The sequence below is a fragment of the Aythya ferina genome (assembly GCF_964211825.1).
Source record: "Aythya ferina genome assembly, chromosome: 5".
In the NCBI taxonomy this organism is placed as follows: domain Eukaryota; kingdom Metazoa; phylum Chordata; class Aves; order Anseriformes; family Anatidae; genus Aythya; species Aythya ferina.
This window is the reverse complement of record NC_140301.1, coordinates 3650587-3670431: the sequence shown is the minus strand read 5'-3', so window position 1 is coordinate 3670431 and position 19845 is coordinate 3650587. Positions and strand designations below refer to the sequence as shown.

General features: G+C 42.7%; 1 protein-coding gene across 6 annotated transcripts in view; it reads right to left on the bottom strand.

Moving 5' to 3' along the window:
• The window catches only part of LMO1 (LIM domain only 1), a 56984-nt gene that overhangs the window by 16344 nt on the left and 20795 nt on the right, over window positions 1-19845 (bottom strand). The gene's annotated exons all lie outside the window — the stretch shown is intronic.

The window sequence follows — 19845 nt, the reverse complement described above, 5'->3', positions numbered from 1 at the left end:
AGCAGGCAGTGAGAAGCCAGGCCTCTTCTGCCCTCCAGAAATCCCTGCTGGGGCTGCAAAGCAAGCACAAGCAAGGCGAGAGGTGGTGACAGGATACTCAAGTTCCCGAGCCGGAGAAGGGCCCTGGCTAGAGCAGCAGGGGTCACTGGTTGTATACCCTTACCCAAAGTTAAGCCACCATTTCTGTAGCAAGTTGGATGTCCCAGAAAGTAGCAGCTTTATAATGGAATTACGAACAGCCCCTTACCCTGAGTGGAACAAGTCAGTGCCACTGCAGTAAGTGACATCTGCTGCTTGCCTTAGAAACCAGGGTGACCCAGTGGTGGCTAATGCTCAGCACATGTAAAACCTACCACTCATACAGCAATAATTGCTTTGTCAGAGCTGCAAGCAGATGACAATAGCACTTAAGACACCTCTACACAAACAGCGAGGTATTGATCCATCTGCTATCAAAGTGGTCTCAGCAGCACGGAGACAGGTCAAGTAACATTCAAAAACTCTTAAGACTTAAAGAGCCCTCCTGCTTTGCTGCAGCATGCTCTGCGACACTGGCAAAGTCAATACTCACAAACTTTTATTGCATATTTACCACTGGCATCAAAAGAATTATGTGAAAACTTAAGCCTGTTTTTAACTACCACACATGCAGCCCAGAATGGCCACTCACGCTCGTTCTGCCAGAGGTCCCATGAGAAATTCCACACATACAGCCACGGAGAAATACACTTTTGGGACAGAGGGAAAGATGGGGAAGTCTGAGAAATGCGATACGCAGCACATCATGAGAAAAGACTGCCTTATTCTGAGATGTGGAACGGCACAAACACAAATTTGCATTTGAGAGCTGTGTAAGGTTAGCACCAGTGATGAATGAAAATAGTTAGCACTTACGAAAACTAAGACCTAGAGATAAGAACTGTGTTTTTAGAAAGGAGCCCTGGACACCAGTGAGTCATTACACCCCCAAAAGCTGGCTCTCTGAATATGAGCTGCATACCCTCACATGCAGCAGAGGGCTTGTTAGAAGTGGTGTCTTCATGCCATTCTGCTTGCAGGCTTTGTTTCGGTAATTGGTGGTTCCTGCATCTGGAGATGCTGCAGGTTTCAAAATGCAGCTTCTGGATAACCCTCAGATCCCCTCGCATGAGAAGTTCTGCTTAGATGGGGTCTGAGACCATCTGTGCAACTCAGAACACGTCTTCAGCCTGACAGCACCTCCCAGGCCCCTCAGAACCCGCGTGCCGTACCCCTGGATTTCCAGCTGCCTTCACCCAGAGCGAGGGGTCCCTTGAGACCAGGGCAGCCGTGTGGGGCTGAAACCCTGTCTGGACCATTACAAGACTGTGGTTTGCTCATCACAGCAGGTTTCCCAAGTGGTAAGCAGGCCTGGAGACAGCAGCACTGCACGGCCACGGGCTGGCTGCGTAGCAGCGGTTCTTCCCTCAGCGGTCCTGGCTGCCCTCCCTCCCCGCTGCGGCCTCAGTTCCCTGCCATTGCAAGCACACCATTGTCTTAGGAGAGGCTTTTGCGAATAAGGGGAATGTAACACTTTGATTTTCTTCTAATAACTAGCAAAGGAACAGATATATATATTTTTAAACAGTACCTTAAGCAAGGAAAAAAGCTATGTATTTGGTCAGTGTTCAGCAGGGGGCTTTCTAATGAAAAAAGGTACCATTTCAGAGATCATATGATGTTCAAAGCTGCTATTCCTACTCAGATAATAACGAGCAAGGTCAGCCTCTGCTGGTCAGGTTCAGTGTTTTGAAATTACATTTTGGTCTGTGAGGCTTCCCTCCGACATCCAGCCAGCCGGTCTGCACGGAGCGCACACACCGCTACAGAAAGTTGCAGCTGCAATTAGCTGGTGAGTTGACACAGCAGGCAAGGCGTGAAACAAAATTTCAAAAACTGCCAAACTTGATCAGCACAGGTTCCTCGCAGGCTTGCCATGTCATTTGCAAGCAACAAGAGAGCAGCATCTCAAAAGCTTAACCCCTTTCGCAGTCGGAGGCTTGCACAGAGAGGATGCAGCCAGCACCAAGCCCCAGTTTCCTCCTCCTGCCTCCCTTCCAGCAATCCCCAAACAAGCCAGGCCTTGCAGGCAGAAGCTGCCTGCAGAGCTGCTCTTCCTTTTTGGAAATTTCCCCGCTGCAAAACTGCAATGCCGCCTCATTTCCCCATGTAGATTTTTCCCCCCGACATTTAGCAAAAAATACCAAGATGCCTCATTCGTTTCGATCAGGGGCATGGTATCTGTGTGTCAAGAAGGAATGGGGTCACCATAGACAACTTTCACGTGTACCCTATGAGCAAGGACAAGGCAACAAAAAGTGGCAGTGCAGAGCGAGGCAAATTAACAGCTGGCCACTCACCTGTTTAAATACATGATCACAAAGGGAACGCAGATTGACCACGAAATCCTGAAAGTACCATCCACTTCCCTCCCCTCTCCTGTTGCTAGCCATCCATTGCTATCTTTTCTTAGCAGTGACAGATGAAGCCTTTCTATTTTTGGCTACCTACACTCCCTTCTTTGCCCTTTACAACTTAATAGACTTGCTGCTGGTAAATACAAAACAAAACCTGTTCTGAGTGCTCGGAGCTCCAATGCACATTAAAAAATTATAGACACCACCTCTGGACATACTGAAATTTATGGCTGTGTCTAAAGAGGCTGTTATTGTAGTGAGTAATCTAAACTTTACCTCTATTCACAGCCGGGCAAACCAGCTTGAATCAGCCCGTATCTTCTCAGTCGGGGTCCTTCTGTAAAATTATTCCGCTGGCTTTGTAACACAAGTGTCCACTAAGTAGACCTCTAAATTTTTCTAGCCCATTTCATTGATATTTCTATTCAACGTGGCAATCAGCTGCAGTTCCTCTAAGGGCACTGCTCATAAAGCCTCGTTTCTAAGACAGCCCCGAAACTTTTTATAGATGGTAGACCTTTTAAATAACAGTTATCTGCAATGGTCCTATGGCATACGTCTCCACAGCGCTCTGGTCTGCAAGAGAGCTACTGGTCCCTTCTGAAAGCATGGAAGTTCACCACCTAATTTCTTTAATGCAGCTCTAAAGGTTAATTGGTCTGAAAGAGTAATGTGGGACTGCTGGCTAATGATATATGCCTCAAGGCTTTGCAGCTCTCCTGGATTTTCTGCAACGAAGTCCAGCGCATGCAGCACAGGTGATACCACCAGGACGTCGCAGCCCCCCTGCAGCTCCCCGCAGCCCCTCCGCCACGCGAGCCCTCACGACACCCACACAAGCCCAGGGGCTGAAGGCAGCTCCACTCCTCCTGTGCTGCGCTGAGCGCCTTGTCGGGGGGCTCCGGGGGAAGTGCCGCCGCTGCACTCCTCATTACTGCTGCAGGAAACTCAAAACAGCCCTAATGAGGAGAGCGAGCGTACAGTACGGGCTGGGAGGAGGGACGTCCTCCCACGTTCCCCAAGGAATCGGGCCAAAATCTTCAATTTGCCATTTATGACAGCTAATTAGTTATTCTATTCAAAATCTTTGCTTTAAATAAAAGAACTAATTATACACAAAGGTCAGTCCCCCACCTCCTGTGAAGCACACATAATTGGCTTATTTCCCCAACATTGTGTGTATGTTTTACACAATGCTTTCAGGCAGATGGCTTTAACTCTTTCCCTCTGCAAGTTTGTTGTTTTTTTTTTTATTTATTTATTCTTTAAAGTTTTCCTCATATTAGCAACTTCTACCATAAAAGCTCGCTCAAAAACAAAGCAGGTAACTAAGAAAAAATAAAAATATCCACTCCCAGAAAAGTTTTTGACAACCACTCGAGAACAGGGCTTCTTACGCATCCATATAGCACCTTGCACAACACGGTGCTGGAGTTATGTTTGTGCTCTCCACCACAACTTCCTGCACAAGTAGTGCCTTTCAGACACACTTACCACATTTCTGAACAACCCCTCTGCCAAAGAACACTATAATTACAGGCTTACGTTTTATTATTATTTATTTAAAGTTTTATTGAAATTTATGAAAGCAATTATTATAGGGATGCTGCATTCCAGTGCTAAAAGCAATCCTGGTTTAAAGACCGGAGTTTCAGCAGCTGAGCAATCAAGCCTAGGTTTCAGAGTTCCACTTGAGGGACAATTGTTTATTTCTAGCATAACACTCTTTAAATGACCTGTCCTCCTTTTGCCTGCTAACAAAAAAAAAAAACAAACAAAAAAAAAAACAGCATTTGGCTGCAAAAGATGAAAAAGTAACTGAAGAGTAGAAGTAATCTTATTAACTCCTGTCTCATCACAATAAATAAGCTGCACTCTTGTGTCTTTTATCAGAGGATCTTATATCATTTAAAAGCATTAGAGCCCTGCATCACCCATTTAAGTAAATGTAGACAGTCACTGCCAAAAAGATGCAGTGAATTTTCATTCCCTTAAAAAGAAGCTCACTTGGTGTTCCCAGTATTGTCTTACTCACCTTCTATGAATGTTACACTCTGTGAAACAAGGTAAACCATGCACTTCCACTGAACTGAGAGTACATCATCTTGGGCATCTTCACCAAGCATTTCATTTGAAGAACTATGGCCAGAACCGTGAAAGTCATCTTGTCATCTGTATAGCCAATTAAAACATTACTTTCGGAACACCAAGTACTTGCAACTAAATGCTTACGAACAAGCCTTAGACCATTCATCAAAATTATTCAATGAATAACCACAATCTTTTTTCATTTCCAGTTTCAGGCTGCAATATATAGTAGGGTATTTTTTACAGTGGCTTTAGCAATTCATTTGTGGTATTCTTTCTTCTGTATCATTACTGAATGAATTCCCCAAGCATGGCAAAAAAGTAGTTGGAATGGGTGCTTAATAGGAGAAACAACATTTTTATCAGTACTTCTGTTTTAACCATGCTATAGACCTCCTTCCAGTAACATAGCAATTTTTTGGCCCTTCAGTTTAGAACAAGCTTTAGTGAAATGTACTGTAGGGTCTAGCTTCCCATAGCAGTTTCAGCTGCCTAAAAGTGATCCAAGGTTTCACGAATGGCTTACCCCACCTCCAATCTCACATGCAGAGAGACCTTACTTTCAAACCATTTGCTCATATAGACAGTGATACCCAAAACAACCATTCTCATCATTTGAATTGGTACTGAGGTAGGTCTTGATTCAGGGCAAAAGGTTTAGAGGTAGAATCTAATTTTCATTTTCCTCCAGTGTTTTGAGATTTCCAGTACATGGTTTAAGACTGTGCTGCATAGCTGGTCTTACCAGAGGATGACCTGTTGCTATAAAGGAACACATGGCAGCAGGACTGAATGCAAACCATAATAATTGCTGCTGCAAACCAGTTTCCATAAGTCATTTTCATAAGCAACATTTTCCCTGTGCTCATAAAATATGCTTGTTTGAACTTTAATTTTTCATAATTGGCACATGCCCAAAGCTTATTCTTAGCACATGCAATGTTTCAGTAAAATCCATTTTTTCTATTTGAAGCCCTGGGAACAGTAATAAATAAATAAATAAATAAAAAGAAAACACGCTGATTTCTTGTACCTTCAACCTAATCTGAGAACACTTGGATCAAACTTTCTTGGTTTATCACAATTCAGCATCCTGCAACCTAGCAAAGTTCCTGATTTTAGGTGACTAGTTCCCTCATTCAGTTTCTGTAGTAGAAAACACTCTGGCAATGGAGACAATACCCGCAAACCACCTTTCCAGCAGAATGGTAACATCACAGATGAGAGAACATGGTTATTTGGGATGATCAGCCTGGAATTCTTCCCATGTCCCTCACTACTCCACTGGTTTGCAGGTGACTGCTGAAAATATACTAAGATCCCAAGTTTTCTCGTCAAGAGATTTGGGTGTCAAAGAAAACCAATAGAAGAGTTTCCAAGTCAAATGATCACAAAGATAAAAAACTCATGCTCTTTTCAGCTCACTTAGATAGAGTTGTATGTCCCCTTCCATGTCCTTTTCCAAAAGGGACATAAAACCAAAGAGAAAAACCTTATATCAAATTAAAATCGCAAAGAGTGTCTGAGAAGTAAAAAACTCAACTCAATTATTTCCTTGCACACATGTAATACTCCACAATCCTGACCTTCTGGGTAAAATGCATTGTTTAACATATTGCTACTGAGGTTTCAATAGATATGCAAAGATGTGTGATGTAGCAGAGCTCAGGTTTAGCAGCGAAACATTAACATCACTCTGACAGATTTGGTACACTATGTCTGTGAATATTTTAAGGAGAATAGAGCTATATCGCTGCACGATCATCATCATCTCTTTTCTTCTGCCTCTTTGCAGACACATACAATGTCAACCTAAGCTTTCGGCAACCTTAATAGAATTTCAGTGCCCACTGCCAAATGGCCATTTGATGTTCTGCTCTGTGTACACTGATGAAGCAATCTGTCACAGCCCTTAATGCAGGCAATGATGACTACCCAATCTAAAGCTTTCACAGGCTTAGAGAAATTTCTCAAGACTTTTGGAGCCTATAATAACTTGTGCAATACCACAAAAGAATTGGAATCCTGCTGCTCTGTGTTTAATGAAATATGAATATACTCTTAAATGTTTCTAGAAGAAACCCTACTCAGGCCAAAAGCATATTTTACACCATCAAGCACCAGAAAGTTGTGCTGGCAACTCTGAAATAGCCAATGCTATAGTGATTGCAAGTTATTCTAGTACAAAAGGATCAGCCTCCCCTCCAAACTTACTGCAAAGCCAAACATTGATGCTTATATGCCCTGCACAAGATTAGTGCAGCTGCACTTTTACCTCTATAAATATAGAGGCACTAAATATTCATTTGCATATTTTCTTCATTTTCAGCAGACAAGTAAAGATTCACCTATAAAGAACACAGAGAGAGTCCCTCTACTTAATGCAATCCTTGTAAGGGAGACAATTGCTGCTGACCTTCTAGAAGTCATGAAATACACCTCCCTAATGAATCAGAAAGATGCAGTTATCCCGAAAACCCAGCCTCTTCTCCCTTTCCTAGCGACAGCAGACCAACCCGTCTGCTATTAAAAGTTGAAAGGAGCAGGGCAGGAAGGAAAGCTATTTCCTTCTCTTCTTGTTGAAAGGAAAAAACACAACACACAGTCCTTTGCAGGACCATTTGCATGCTGAGCTGTCAGACCATGCACTTTCCATTAAAGAGATAGCATCCCTTTTCATAAGTCCATTTGGGATCCATTTTAGTGTTATCTAAAAATCAAATCTACATGGTAATCCTTTTAATGTACTCTTGACTTTTAAAAACAGCTTTATGTTCCTTCAGGAAATGTTTTAAGCCATTACTCAGTAATTACTACTCACCCATGAAAACACTGATCTTTTACAACATATAATCAGTTTGCTGACTTAAAAAATGAAGCAGCCTGGAATTTTGTCTCATGAAAGTAGTGGAGAAAAAACAAGGTTAAGAGAACATCCTTCCTCCCCCCAGTATTGCAAAGCAGTATGTTTTTCCTGTCGTGTAAGAGAGGGACCAGGCTCTGGGTGAGGGAAGGCTGGGCACTTGCCATCACTGCTTTGCACCGGTGGTCACCACGCACAACCAGTACATGGTTAATGATTTAGGAAACAGAATTTGTATTATCTTGGATATTAATGATATTATAACCTTCTGCAAACACTGGAATTCTGAATGACACTATACTACCTCCTGAAATGCTGGCAATGTAGGAAAGATGTTATGTTAAAATACAGCATGGAATTTGCAGGGTTGCTTTGGTAAACTCCAGCTATACATTGACAAGGCCAGAAGGGATGCCAAAAATGGTCCTGATCTACACAACTGCACTGTATCTGGATTACACCTGCAGTCAACACAGCAATGTGGAGCCAAACTTCAGGGGTCTAAAAATACCTTGAAAACTCTAATACCAGACCCTAAAGAGAAGAAAAGACTGCATTTTGTTCAGCTGCAACTCCTATCTGAGGAAGACCAGAAAAAAGCCCACAACTCCCTTAAAGCAGATGCTCAGGCAACAGGAAGACTCTGGATATTCTCACCTTGAATGCCATTTAACACAGATGTTTACACAAAGTATGGTCCCCCACCAAATTGGAATGATCCTTCACACCCCACTGCTGACCCCAGAGCGCCCAGCACCCTTCTAGTCTTGAAATACTAACTCAAAAGAGAATAAGGGCAGGGTAAAGTTTGTCAGAAAGAACTTGCTCTATCCTGCAAATAATAGCAGCTAAATTCACTTTTTCCTAATGCCATGAAGACAGAGAAGACAGGAAAAAAAGAGGCTAAATACTGACACTGCTTCTGTTCTTCTGTTTACTAAGGTCTAGCTTAAGCCACAATTTGCTTCCACAGACAGATTTTATGCTACCCCATTTCACCACTACAATTAAGACAAAGTCCCGCTCTTGGCCATTTCCCCATTCATTCACGGGGAAAGGAAAAAATCCACATTTTTTCCTTTTTTTTTTTTTTTTTTTTTTTTTTTTGGTGAAATGCCCCAGGAAGGCTTTGAAAACACTGTTGCAATTCACCATATATTCCAGAGTAAAGTGAGCACTAAGGGTTTGGGGCAAGTTAGCATGACATTTAGTTTGCACTAAAGCATCTTAGAAGCCATATGAAATATAGCGTAACAGAGCATATTCTACTCTATTAAGCATTCAGGAGCCTTGCATCTCAGTATTCAGAATATGGATGAGAAGTTGGAATTGCATAAGACATTCCTCCTCTTATGGCTGACCACTGAGTTGAATTCAAGCTGATCCTAAGGGAGTCATTTTCATTAACCTACAGTAGCTTTCTAATCCTATTCCTTGAATTTCAGACCACCACCACTACAAGAATTTATGACCTGCTGCCTGCACTTTGGATGGTGCTCACACTTTACTCTTTTCCTTGACGTGTCCTGCTCCTCTGGATCATTACCACTGCTTTGTGCAGCAACCGATTCTCTTAAAGTGGAAGTCTGCTCTTCAATTCAGTTATTTATGCTCCATTTAATTCTCACCAACATACATGAGGATGCTGATGGTTACACTTGGTTAAAAACAATGAAAAAAATCATATGACCTGGCCCAGCGTGCAGAACTAAAAGCTTCCTGAAATGTACCTCTTGAAGTCTGGACCAACTATGCATCTCCTTGTGATCTGCCTCAAACCTCAGACCAAAAAGAAATCCTAAACCACTAACCTTCAGCTCTAAAATGCTGCACCAACAGGCCAAAAAAAAATCCTACTGAGCAGCCTTTCTTCCACTCCACTTTGACGGGACTCTCTACTGCTCGATTTGCTTGGTTTTCCTCCACCTCATCATAATCCCTGACTGCTGAAATGAACTCCTTCACTGAACTAATGAAATAAGAAGTCTTAAGTGCCTCGCAGTCCTTTTTAGAGAAGTCCGTATCCACAGATGAGTCTGAATTTCACAGCATCAGGGAACTGCGTGCCAACGCGCTGTACCGGAACACTGGGGGCTAGCAGGAGCTGCAGACAACAATGCTAGCATCAGGGTTATTTTAGATTAGAGTACTTCCAAATCAATTTTGGATTCAAACTTTTAAATGCACTCTCCAGAAGGAATCTGCACAGAGTAAGTATTTTCAAGGCTAATTCTCTAAGCTTGAATGAAACTCATTGTTATCTAAGGAAAAGACACAACTAGCCCTTGCTGCAAAAGCTTGGTCAGAGCTTGGAAATGAGGGAGACAGCAGTCCTAGGAAGGAATGAACTGCCTCAGAAAACATCCATAAAACTGCAGACAGAAACAACTACAGATGCTCTAGGGTACAGATTTTTATCTGAAACCAGAAGTAGCTGAGGTACCCAATCTTCCACCAGCAGTGCTGTCCTACCAGGGGCGAGGGCATGCTGTGGGCTGTCCTGGGCAGCCAGGCTGTGCATGAGGAAAGCACTCTGTGCTGCAGGGGAAAAAGGAGCAAGCTGAGCGTCCGTGCACTGATAGCACAGGATTTTGCCATGCCAGAAATCCTGCAGAATTAAGACAGATCCTCAGCACTCTGCAGAAAGAAAGTTGTTGTGATGAGAGAAGGGAATTTGTAAGACAGATGGGAGAGTTGAGGTTAAAGTTCAGACCAAAAGCAATTAAGATGGGTAAGAGTGCTCTGCAGCTTGACACAGGTTTGCTTTGTATTCAGAACTTTTCACTAGCATTAAGCATCTTAACTTGTGTATAGAGAGATTATAATTAAAACTTGACAAGCTTAAATTAGCCATATATAAAAGATTCTCCAGAAAGCTTTTAAAGTAGACTAAACATATCTATTAAAATGGAAGAAGAAAAAAAAAAAAAAGAACCATTTTCAGTTACAATAGTTTTCCCTACCTAGATATCTCGAGAGATTAGACAAATTTAAAATCAAAGTTCTGCAACTGTCCAAAGCCACTTAAAGAGGGGAAGAGGGAGGAAGTGTGGCAATTAGAAAAACCTTTAAAAAAAAACAACCTCCATTTAATAGTCCACGGTCCTTTGGATGAACATAAGTACTCCAGAAAACCCTATAAAAGGAAAAAGAAAAAAAAAAAGATTCTAATTTCCCTTCAGGATTTTGAGCACTTCAGGGAGCACTCTATTACGGTTCCCCAGAGACCGGGGACTTATGTCAATCTGCCACAAGGCTGGGCAGTTAGCGAGGGAGGCAGCTACAGAGCTGCCTTTCACCGGTCCATGCCAATTAAAGCAGAGGGAGCATTTCCACCTCACACTGGCTATTCAGATTAATTCCTGGCATTTCAATGCTATACAATTTTCCTATGAGTCCAAGGAACTAAATCTAAAGAAAATTTGCTCTTTATCGAACAAAGAAACATGTCCACCAGTGTCAAATGAAACCACATAATTTATTCCCGTTCAAAAGGAGAAAAAAAAAGAAAAAGCTACAAATATTTTGATATTTCAAGAAAAAGACTATTAATATGTGGAAACCAGGTTTGTGAGAATAAAAGTCATTAAGGGCAGGGCTGCTGCAAAGTCCACCTTATTAGTTCCAAATCATATCAGATTCTTTCTTTCCCCTGTTTCTCATTCATAAAGCAAACACAGTACTCAAGAAATACGTTCCTGTTGGACATCTAGGTGGGCCAAAAAAAGAAAGCTTTGGCTTCCCAGAACACACCTGCAGACCTGTGATACAAACATTTGCTTATTAACCTAGAGAGCTTCTGAACAGCCCTGCATTATTCCTAGGCCTGATTGCCCCCAAGACCACGCCATCCCCTCAGCAACCCTGACTTTCAAAGCTCTGGAACAGATGCTTATATATCCATGGCGTACACGATAAGGGCATTTTCATAGGCCACAGGGGGCTCTTGCCAAAACCTCTTGTCGCAGCCCATTGCTGCTGCTGAAGACTCAGAAGTTATGTGATTGCAGCATCCTACTTTTGGGTGAGAAAGGGAAGTAATCAGCAAACGGACCAATAGTCAGCACAAACAGCACAACACAGACATGAGTGCAGCAGTTCTTCAAAGGAAGAAGCTAGCGCCTGTCCCTGAGAAAAAATAATCACGCTGTAGCAACAATGATCACTCCAAACCCATGTTGTTTATCTACAGCCTACAGTCATTGTTTCCACATGCAAAACGTAATCCTTTTCTGAAATTTACTTCAACTCTACCGCACTCCATGTGGTACCTCTTTTCAGAGGAGTGTTTAAATTATCTAAGCGCAGGGAAAGAAATGTTACTTTAAAGCAAGCCATGATTGCCACAGCAAAGCTTAAGATGAGTAATTTGTTGTTTCAAGTGTTATATGGTCTTTTTTTTCCCTCCTTTTGCATACCAACAGTATTTGAAGTGGTAACATAAATATAGAAATCTTAATTTATTTGTCTTCATCTTTATATACTGCTATTGTACTTATTCCAACTCACAGAGAACCAAAACTCTGATAAGAAAACCAACATATGCTCTTGATCCAGTGTTTCCTCCTGGAAACATGTGAACATGTATTTGCAAGTCCCAGGACCCATCCTGAGTCCTTATGTGCTTATAAACAAGAACTGTGTGAAAAAGAATAAATATCTGCATTTCAGCCAAAGTCAAGTACATCTATCCCATTTTGGTTATCTGTAGCAGCAATTTTACAGCAGCTGCCAAGTGTGCAATTGCCACCCTCTTTTTGGAGAATTAAACAGCAGGAAGACTTCCCAGAGACTTCACACTTTTTATGCAGGTTCAGCCTCATTTTCACATTAGTCCCAAATCCAGCACAGCTGAAATTTAGCCCCAGTCCCAAACAGGGACTCTGAGCCCTCGCAGGTGACTTCTCCCCATTGCCTTTTCTTCTCTGGACTGGGCAAACCCAACTCCCTCAGCCTCTCCCTGTACATACAGCCACTGAGATGGTGCTGGGTTGGCATGGGACTCCCTCGGCTTGCTCTAGTCTGTCAATCGGACAAGTAGCCAACTTCGCATGACAGCCACTTATCCTGTGCTCAAAGGCCTACAGCTGATTTCAGAATTGACACACTGACCTTGGGGAAGCAAAAACTCGTCACTTTTATATGATAGCACCAGTGGCACGAACTGGATACCTCAAAAATACTTGCATTCTTTTATGAGCTCCAACATAAACCATTCCTACAGCCCGGGCAATCTGAAACTTCAATTAGTTTAAATATGCTTCCAATGCTGACACCACACTTCTTCTGCCTAGAACCTTCACGTTGCAACCACATACAACTGGAGGGCTGAAACACAGCCACCTCCAGAGAGAAGGGAAGCCAACAGACATCACACAGACAGCATTGTTTAAATGGCCAAGAAAATCAGGGGGAATACTTCCTCTGTATTAGTACTCTGGGCCGTCCTGTGTCTGTGCAGAATTGGCACCACTTCCATGCCCATCCCTCTCCTTGAAAACAGCCCTCAGCAGTAACAGCAGTTCATCTCCTACTACAAAGGTCAAGGGCTCCGCCAGCCCTCCTGAGATTTGAGCTACTGGTTCCAGAGAGTCTGCCAGTATCAAACCTGACACTTAGATCAGTAGTTACTCCCCAGACATATCTAGTTTCCCATTTCTTCAGTTTCTAGTGTCAAAATACACTTGCAGTACAATACGCAAACCTCCGCAGGCAATGTCCTCTCTGCTCTTCAGCTGTGGTGGGAGGAATGCCTATTTTTACAGGAGAAAGGTGTACTTTATGCTAATGCATCATCATACCAGCACACCCCAAGCTCCTATTTTTGTTACAGAGCACAGAAAATGAAAAACCTACATCCCACAGTTAGTGTCACATTATCAGCTTACAGAAATATTTTGGAAGTTAGCATTTAAGACAGATGCTCTGCATTATAAACACCAGAGAGCGATCAGTCTTTGATACGTAATTCATGGACGGCTTCATCACAGCTCCATTTAGTGGCTTTACCACTAAACTGCAACACTATATACCACACTGCTGAGGTCCAAATCAGTACGGATACCTGCACATCACCCTCCCCAGAGAACAGTTAGGAGTTAAACCAAGGGACCACTTCTGCCCATTCCACACCATCACCACCCAGCTTCAAAGCAAAGCAATCCTGCACGTCTCACCCAGCCTTAATACGCTGAAATTATTACTCATTTTTCCTCATCATTAACAGGCCTTACTTACCTCAGTTTCACCCTAAAAGTGTGGCAATTTCTCCTCGCTCTTCCACAGGCCAGAACTGCTCCCATACACCCAGGAGAAGCTCCTGCCACAACACACAAAAGCCATTTCCCCCCCGTTTCAGGGTGCCAACATTTTAAAAGCCTTACGAGCAGGTGGGCCAAGATGGGTAGTTTTTCACCAAGCTGCAAGGAATTTTTAACAAGAAAGGAGACAAAATGAAGCTTAAACAGGATGCATTAAATCTTACCAGGCCATTATGTGCCCAGGTCAATAAAAAGGGTCTGAAATTACAACAGAGCTCTTCTTGAAAACCTACAGACCTGGTATTCCAAGGCTACGTATTTAAATAGCTTGCAACAGTGGAGATGTTTTAACCCTTCTGTGCTAGCCCAAAACTGTATCAGCAGGCTTTCTGCACACAAAAGTTGTTCTTACACAAGAACTGGTGGCTAAGAACAGCTCATCTCATCAGCTTTGTTTCCACTTACTACATTTACATGTCTGTGTTGGTCCCTTCCTTTCTTGTGCTCTCCATCAAACGACAAGCCAGTTCTGAATTCTGGTACTTTCTGTAAAACTGCCACTGGCTATTTTTTTTGGTCCCATTCATTCATGGACACTTCTGCAGAGCACGTCCACATTTGGATACAGCACTCCACAGACAGTGCCAAGGGAAGAAAAATAAGCCATGGCAATGCAGAGCCCAGGCCGCAGGAACAGCAAGAGGATATCAAATGCTGCTTTAAGTGCTGATATTTTTGCACTTTGAAGGAAAATGCCTTCAGGAATCGCAGCAGGAGTCACCTCTATATAAAGACTTTGCATATAAAGGGACATTTATTATTCTCAATTAATGGCATACTGATAGACACGTTTACATTTCTAAGTGTCAGATTCAGCAGAATATGAAGTGACTAAAGGCCTCTTATTTCACTCTGAAAATGGCCATAAAAGGATCTAAAGAACACCAAAAAAAAAAAAAAAAAAAAAAAAAAAACATTTTCTAGAAGACACGAGGCATCTTTTGATTCCTTACGGTTCTGAGCGCTGGTTAGTACAGCACGGCATTCCAAATACCGATTTAACCATCTGCAAACAGCAAAGTGAATTGCCTCTACAGCTCCTTCACAGAATTCAGTGATGTCCACAGCCTACTACATCGAGGGGCTGTAATAGATCTTGATCACATCCTCCCATGGATTATTAGGGAAACCTAATGTGGCAGAACACTGTAGAGTAGGCTTCTGGAAAAATGAATAGCTGCAAGTCTCAAAAAAATTTAGACTTTGCAAGCAAAATGTGTACAGCATTGCTGGATTTTAAACCAGTATGTCAGAAATATTGTCCAAAAGAAGACAGAGAAATTCTTGTTCTTGTGAGAGAAAATTATTTGTTTGGGGGAAGATTAGCTAGATACAGAAAGCCCCTTTCAGTGACAGTGATGTAATTAAAGCATCAATAGATTCTTCACACATACACACGTCCACAGGTTGCTGGTGACATGGCATGAGTATGGCTAGGGCTGACACACAGGAGTGGCTTTTGAAGTCCCCTAAGGCTAAGGAAAAATAAAGAACATTAACTCAACCATGAGCAGCTAAAAAAGGCATATTTTAAAAATAAAAGTGCAGATACTTAAGGCCTAGAGATATCCAGTGCCTGAGCCAAGAGGTCTCTCTCATGTACACGCATACATGCCAGCCATCAAATCCTTCAGATGCTCTCAGCCTTGGACATGCTGAAGAGAATCATTAAGCTGTCAATACGCCTTCACTGAGCTCCAGAGACTGTTCACACCAGGACTGCCTCTGCATACTTGTATGGGACAGGTGGAAGCATGCATGCAGCGTGAGTAAGGCTTTGCAGAAGACACAAGCTGAAATCCCAGAGACTGCAGCATTATGGTTTGCACTTTCCACAGGAGGTGATTTTGGAAAGTTTCTGCATGAAGGCTCACACAATGCTTGCTTCTGGTCCCGACTTACCCCATCTCTGCTCCTCTCCCAGAGATACTGCACTCTTGCAGCTGCCTCTCGTGGGCTTCACATGCATTCCTCTCTCAGCTTTCCTTCTTCAGTCAGCTCCTCCAAATGATGTATGTATTAAAAAGAACAATTTTTTTTTTTTTTCATACTGAGTCTTCTTTCTCTGCTGGAAAGAGCTGCAGACTGCTTTTCCAGAAATCTGGACACTGGTTAGTTTTGTGGGGTGGCTGCTGTTTTTTACGTTAAGAATATCCCACAGAAAATGAAACCTCCCCATCAAGTTGCACTGTAGTTCATTCTATCAAGGACTTCAAATAAAAACGCCTAACCATATCTTCAACTATATAAATCAACATGTTACAGGTATTCTCGCCTGGTTGCCTTACATTAGGCCTGTAAATAAATAATTCAGTGCTCAAATAATAGCAGCTAAATTTAAAAGGCACCCACAAAACCTACCAGTGTTAACTGGAGCTTTTGATGGTTGGATTTGGCTTCTCGGGGATGGTGGAAAAGCAATTTACTATCATAGGAAAGTATGTGTGCTGAAAACTAATTCAGCAACACCTCCAAACACAAAAGCTGTTGCTTGGTCTCAGGCCCAGCAAGGGGGCTGCAAATCCCCACTGACTGCAGCTCCTCGATGCCCTCACAGTCACCTCAGCACCCACCTCCAGGCTCCCAGGAAAAGCCCACCTTAAAAACCCTTGGCAAGAGCTGGGATGTCCACAGCTTCTTGCCTGGGATTAAGAACAGCACCACAAACCGGAAGATCTCAGGTTATAAATTTCACTTCAGGTGCTGATTTTCTGGATGAAAATCTCTGTAGTCTTCGCCAGTCCCAAGGGATCTGCGATACCAGTTATCTCCGACAGATTTGGAGTGGTCTCCAGCACTCCAAAAGCACCCAGCTGCTTTCTAAGTCTAAGTGTGCTGCCAGATACAAAAGGATTAATGTGACCAGCTAGGCTTATGTTGTGCTAAAATCATTTAGCAAAGGCCACGTAGATTTCAGAGATGAAACTAGGCTATTTTAAGACTTCCATAAAGTCTCCATGGTGTGTTGCTCTAAAAACAAGAGTTTACACTTTCTTTTCAGAGAAACTTTGGAAGCTGCAAGCTTCTCTGGCATACACAATAGAGATATATATTACCAGTGAAAAGGCAGTTTTCCCTCCTTTTAGTGATGGAAAGTCAATTTGCATCATAATTACAACCAAGGCTCTATAACGTTACGTTTTAGTTAAAACAGTAAACTACTATAATAAAAGTGTACCTGGGGAATATTTAGAGAAAGCACTAATGATTTCTTCCCTAGTGGTTAATAAATCCACTTCCAGATCAATTTGTTCATGATAGAAACTTGAGAGCATAAACAGTTACACAAGCACATTAGAGTGTGTCTTTCTCAGTATAAATGATTTATTACAATGATTAGCAGCACATAAACAATTTAAAATACAACTCTAATTAGCTTTTTGGAGGAAAAGGAGAAAAACCTTCCTGACTCCCTCTACACATTATGTTTTACTTTTCTAAGTGTGTACTTTTTAATTAAATCCAAATGTCACAATATATTTAAAGTGTTTTATTACCACCCTGGCTAACTAAGCCATTCGTGCAAACACCCATTATATTAAACCAGATGCGGGACTGAAAGTGGTTGAGGAGAGAGGAGAAAGAAAGGGGAAAAAAGGCAATCATTTCTGTGTTTGACAAGAAATTTGTACAAATGTTTAAAGACACAAAGATCTTTGGCAAACTTCTGTTTTATCCAGAGAGGCTGGTCACCTAACTGCGTTTAACACCAATTTCCAAGTTCAGAAACGTCACACCCTGCTAAACTTCCCCAGTTGAAAGCAAAAGGAGAAGAACAGAGAAGAGAGAAAGGTAGGAAAAAAAACCAGTCTGGCTAACATCTAGCACAGATTACTGCAAACAGCCAAAGCAAACCACTTTTCTACTTGTAAGCATATATAACCTTTTGTATGGTCAGGGACAGCAGAGGAGAAAAGAAATAAAAAAAAGGGTTCCCTTTTAAAAAAAAAGCACTGTGAGCTCTTCCACGAGAAGAGCTGAGGAGAAACCTCTGCCATTTGTGGTGGCATTTGGCCATCGAACTGATCGAACTGGTGCGGGACGGGGTGCCACCTCCCCTCGACACCTCCCCACGTCAGCACATGCAGTAGTCCATGAGGCAGGAAGGTGCTCGCAATGCTGATATCACCAGGCAGCCTAAAATGCCCTCGCACAGCCCCCCGTGTTCCTGTGGGGCAATCAGCATAACGAGGAGCAGGCAACCAGGGAGCCTGGCCACCAGCAGCAACAGGCATTTGCCTATTACTTCCAGGAAAGAAGCTGGGGGGAAGGCTTTCAAAGAAGGTCAGCAAGGTGTGAGTGCAGCTAACTGATGGGATGCTGAAGATACAGCCTGAGGTGGCTGCCGAGCACCAAAGCCTCGTGGCCTCTTGCACAGGCACTGGGTGTGTGAGCTCTGGGATGAGGCGTGGTGCAGAGCTGCTGGGCAGGAAGCAAACCCGGCCCCAGATCCTCCCCGACCTCGAAGATGACCCTAAAGCCTCAGCACCAGTCCACAGCACTTCGTTTCAATGCTGCCTCAGCAGCTTGGTTTAAACCAGGCAGATTTTGCGTAGTTCAGACAAAAGCTAGCCATTAAAGAAAGCAGCCACAATTATTAAAATAGGTTAAAGAAAATGGGCACTGCGCAGATGAAGCTTTTGACCTTAGTGTGCAGCTCTCTCAAGAACACTTTAGCATAATTTATCTAAATTAAAAACCAAACACCAAATTTTAAAATGGCACAAAAAGATCATTTAAAAAATGCGATTAAAAAAGTGGGTCAAGGGTTGGAAATTAGTAATTACTACTACAATTAACCAAAATCAGACAGAGACACATAAATTGTGCATATTACTGCAGTTCACGTCAGAAAGGCAAATGGGAGCGAAGCACAGAAGAAAAAGCCTGCAAGTTGCAGACCCACTCGTATAATTAACCTCTGCCACAGCAGAAGACCCGCTCTTGTAAGTTTGCATCACTTGTTTCCAGAGAGAAGCACGGCTAGTGACTACGTGCAGCTATTGAAGCACGCTCTTCGCTGGTCACCGAGTTCTTTGGAAACTGATATTTTGATTTTCTTCCCGTCTAAGATCTGAGTGCATCTTCATGCTATTAGTAGTACATTTGCCCTTCACCTCCTATTTTAATAGTTCTGAAAAAGATGGGAAAGGCCAACTTCTGAGCATCCTGGTATTGAGAAGAGGTCATTTGCCAAAAATGCCACCTGCTAGGGTCCATATTGTTTGAGTGCAAAAGCCTATTGAGAACTGCCAAGGACAGAGCATAAAGGGTTTCTAAAACAGAGTACTTAACACTGGAAGGAGACAGGAATACTCTGTATGCAACTAACATCCTTCAGATGATTTTCCTTAGGTTTTTAGGGGCCAAAAGATAATTTAACAATTAACACTTTGTTCCCACTTCAATCTCCGAATGGCTCTTTGTGAGCGTCCTTGGAGAAACATTGAAAGAGCACAGTGGGAAAGAACAGACTGACTACTGTTTTGAACTATAACCAAAATGAACTATTCTCTAGGTCCTACCTTGAAGCTATCATCTACTTTAGGTTAGATGAGGAAAATCTAGGTTCAAATCTTATTCAGGCTCCAGTTTAATTTTGAGAGCTCAGAAGACTCCACAAATCATTTCAAGTTAAAGTAATGAAAATAGGTGAACTTGAGAAGGTGGACAGGCACGAATGATCACTTCCAAAATAGGGAAGAATCCATCTGTTCCCTTTTAAAGTGCATAAAAGTCTTTGTAGCAGTAATGAAAATTCAGGGATGTAAGTCATGGACATCATAGCAGTCTATTAGAGAGAGGAGTGGGGCTGTATTACAGAATACTGCGAGCAGCAGCAATTATATAAAAGGGATGCTGCAAAGGCAGCATAGCTGAGGGCAAGCCAAATGATTCAAGGACTCAAGAATCTCAGTTCTTCAAAAATGGAGGGAGAAATGGAGATTTCTATCTTTTGAACAGGCAGGATGAATGCAGAGCCACACAGATGCCTGTGAGAAACGGGGAAGATGGAGGCGTAAAGCGGGACGTGCTCCTCAGGGGCAGGAGGCAAATGGCTGCAGCTGCAGGTGAAGCATGGTCCATGACGGGGCTGCCACCACAGCCAGCACCAGCTCTGCTTCCCCTTCATCCTTGT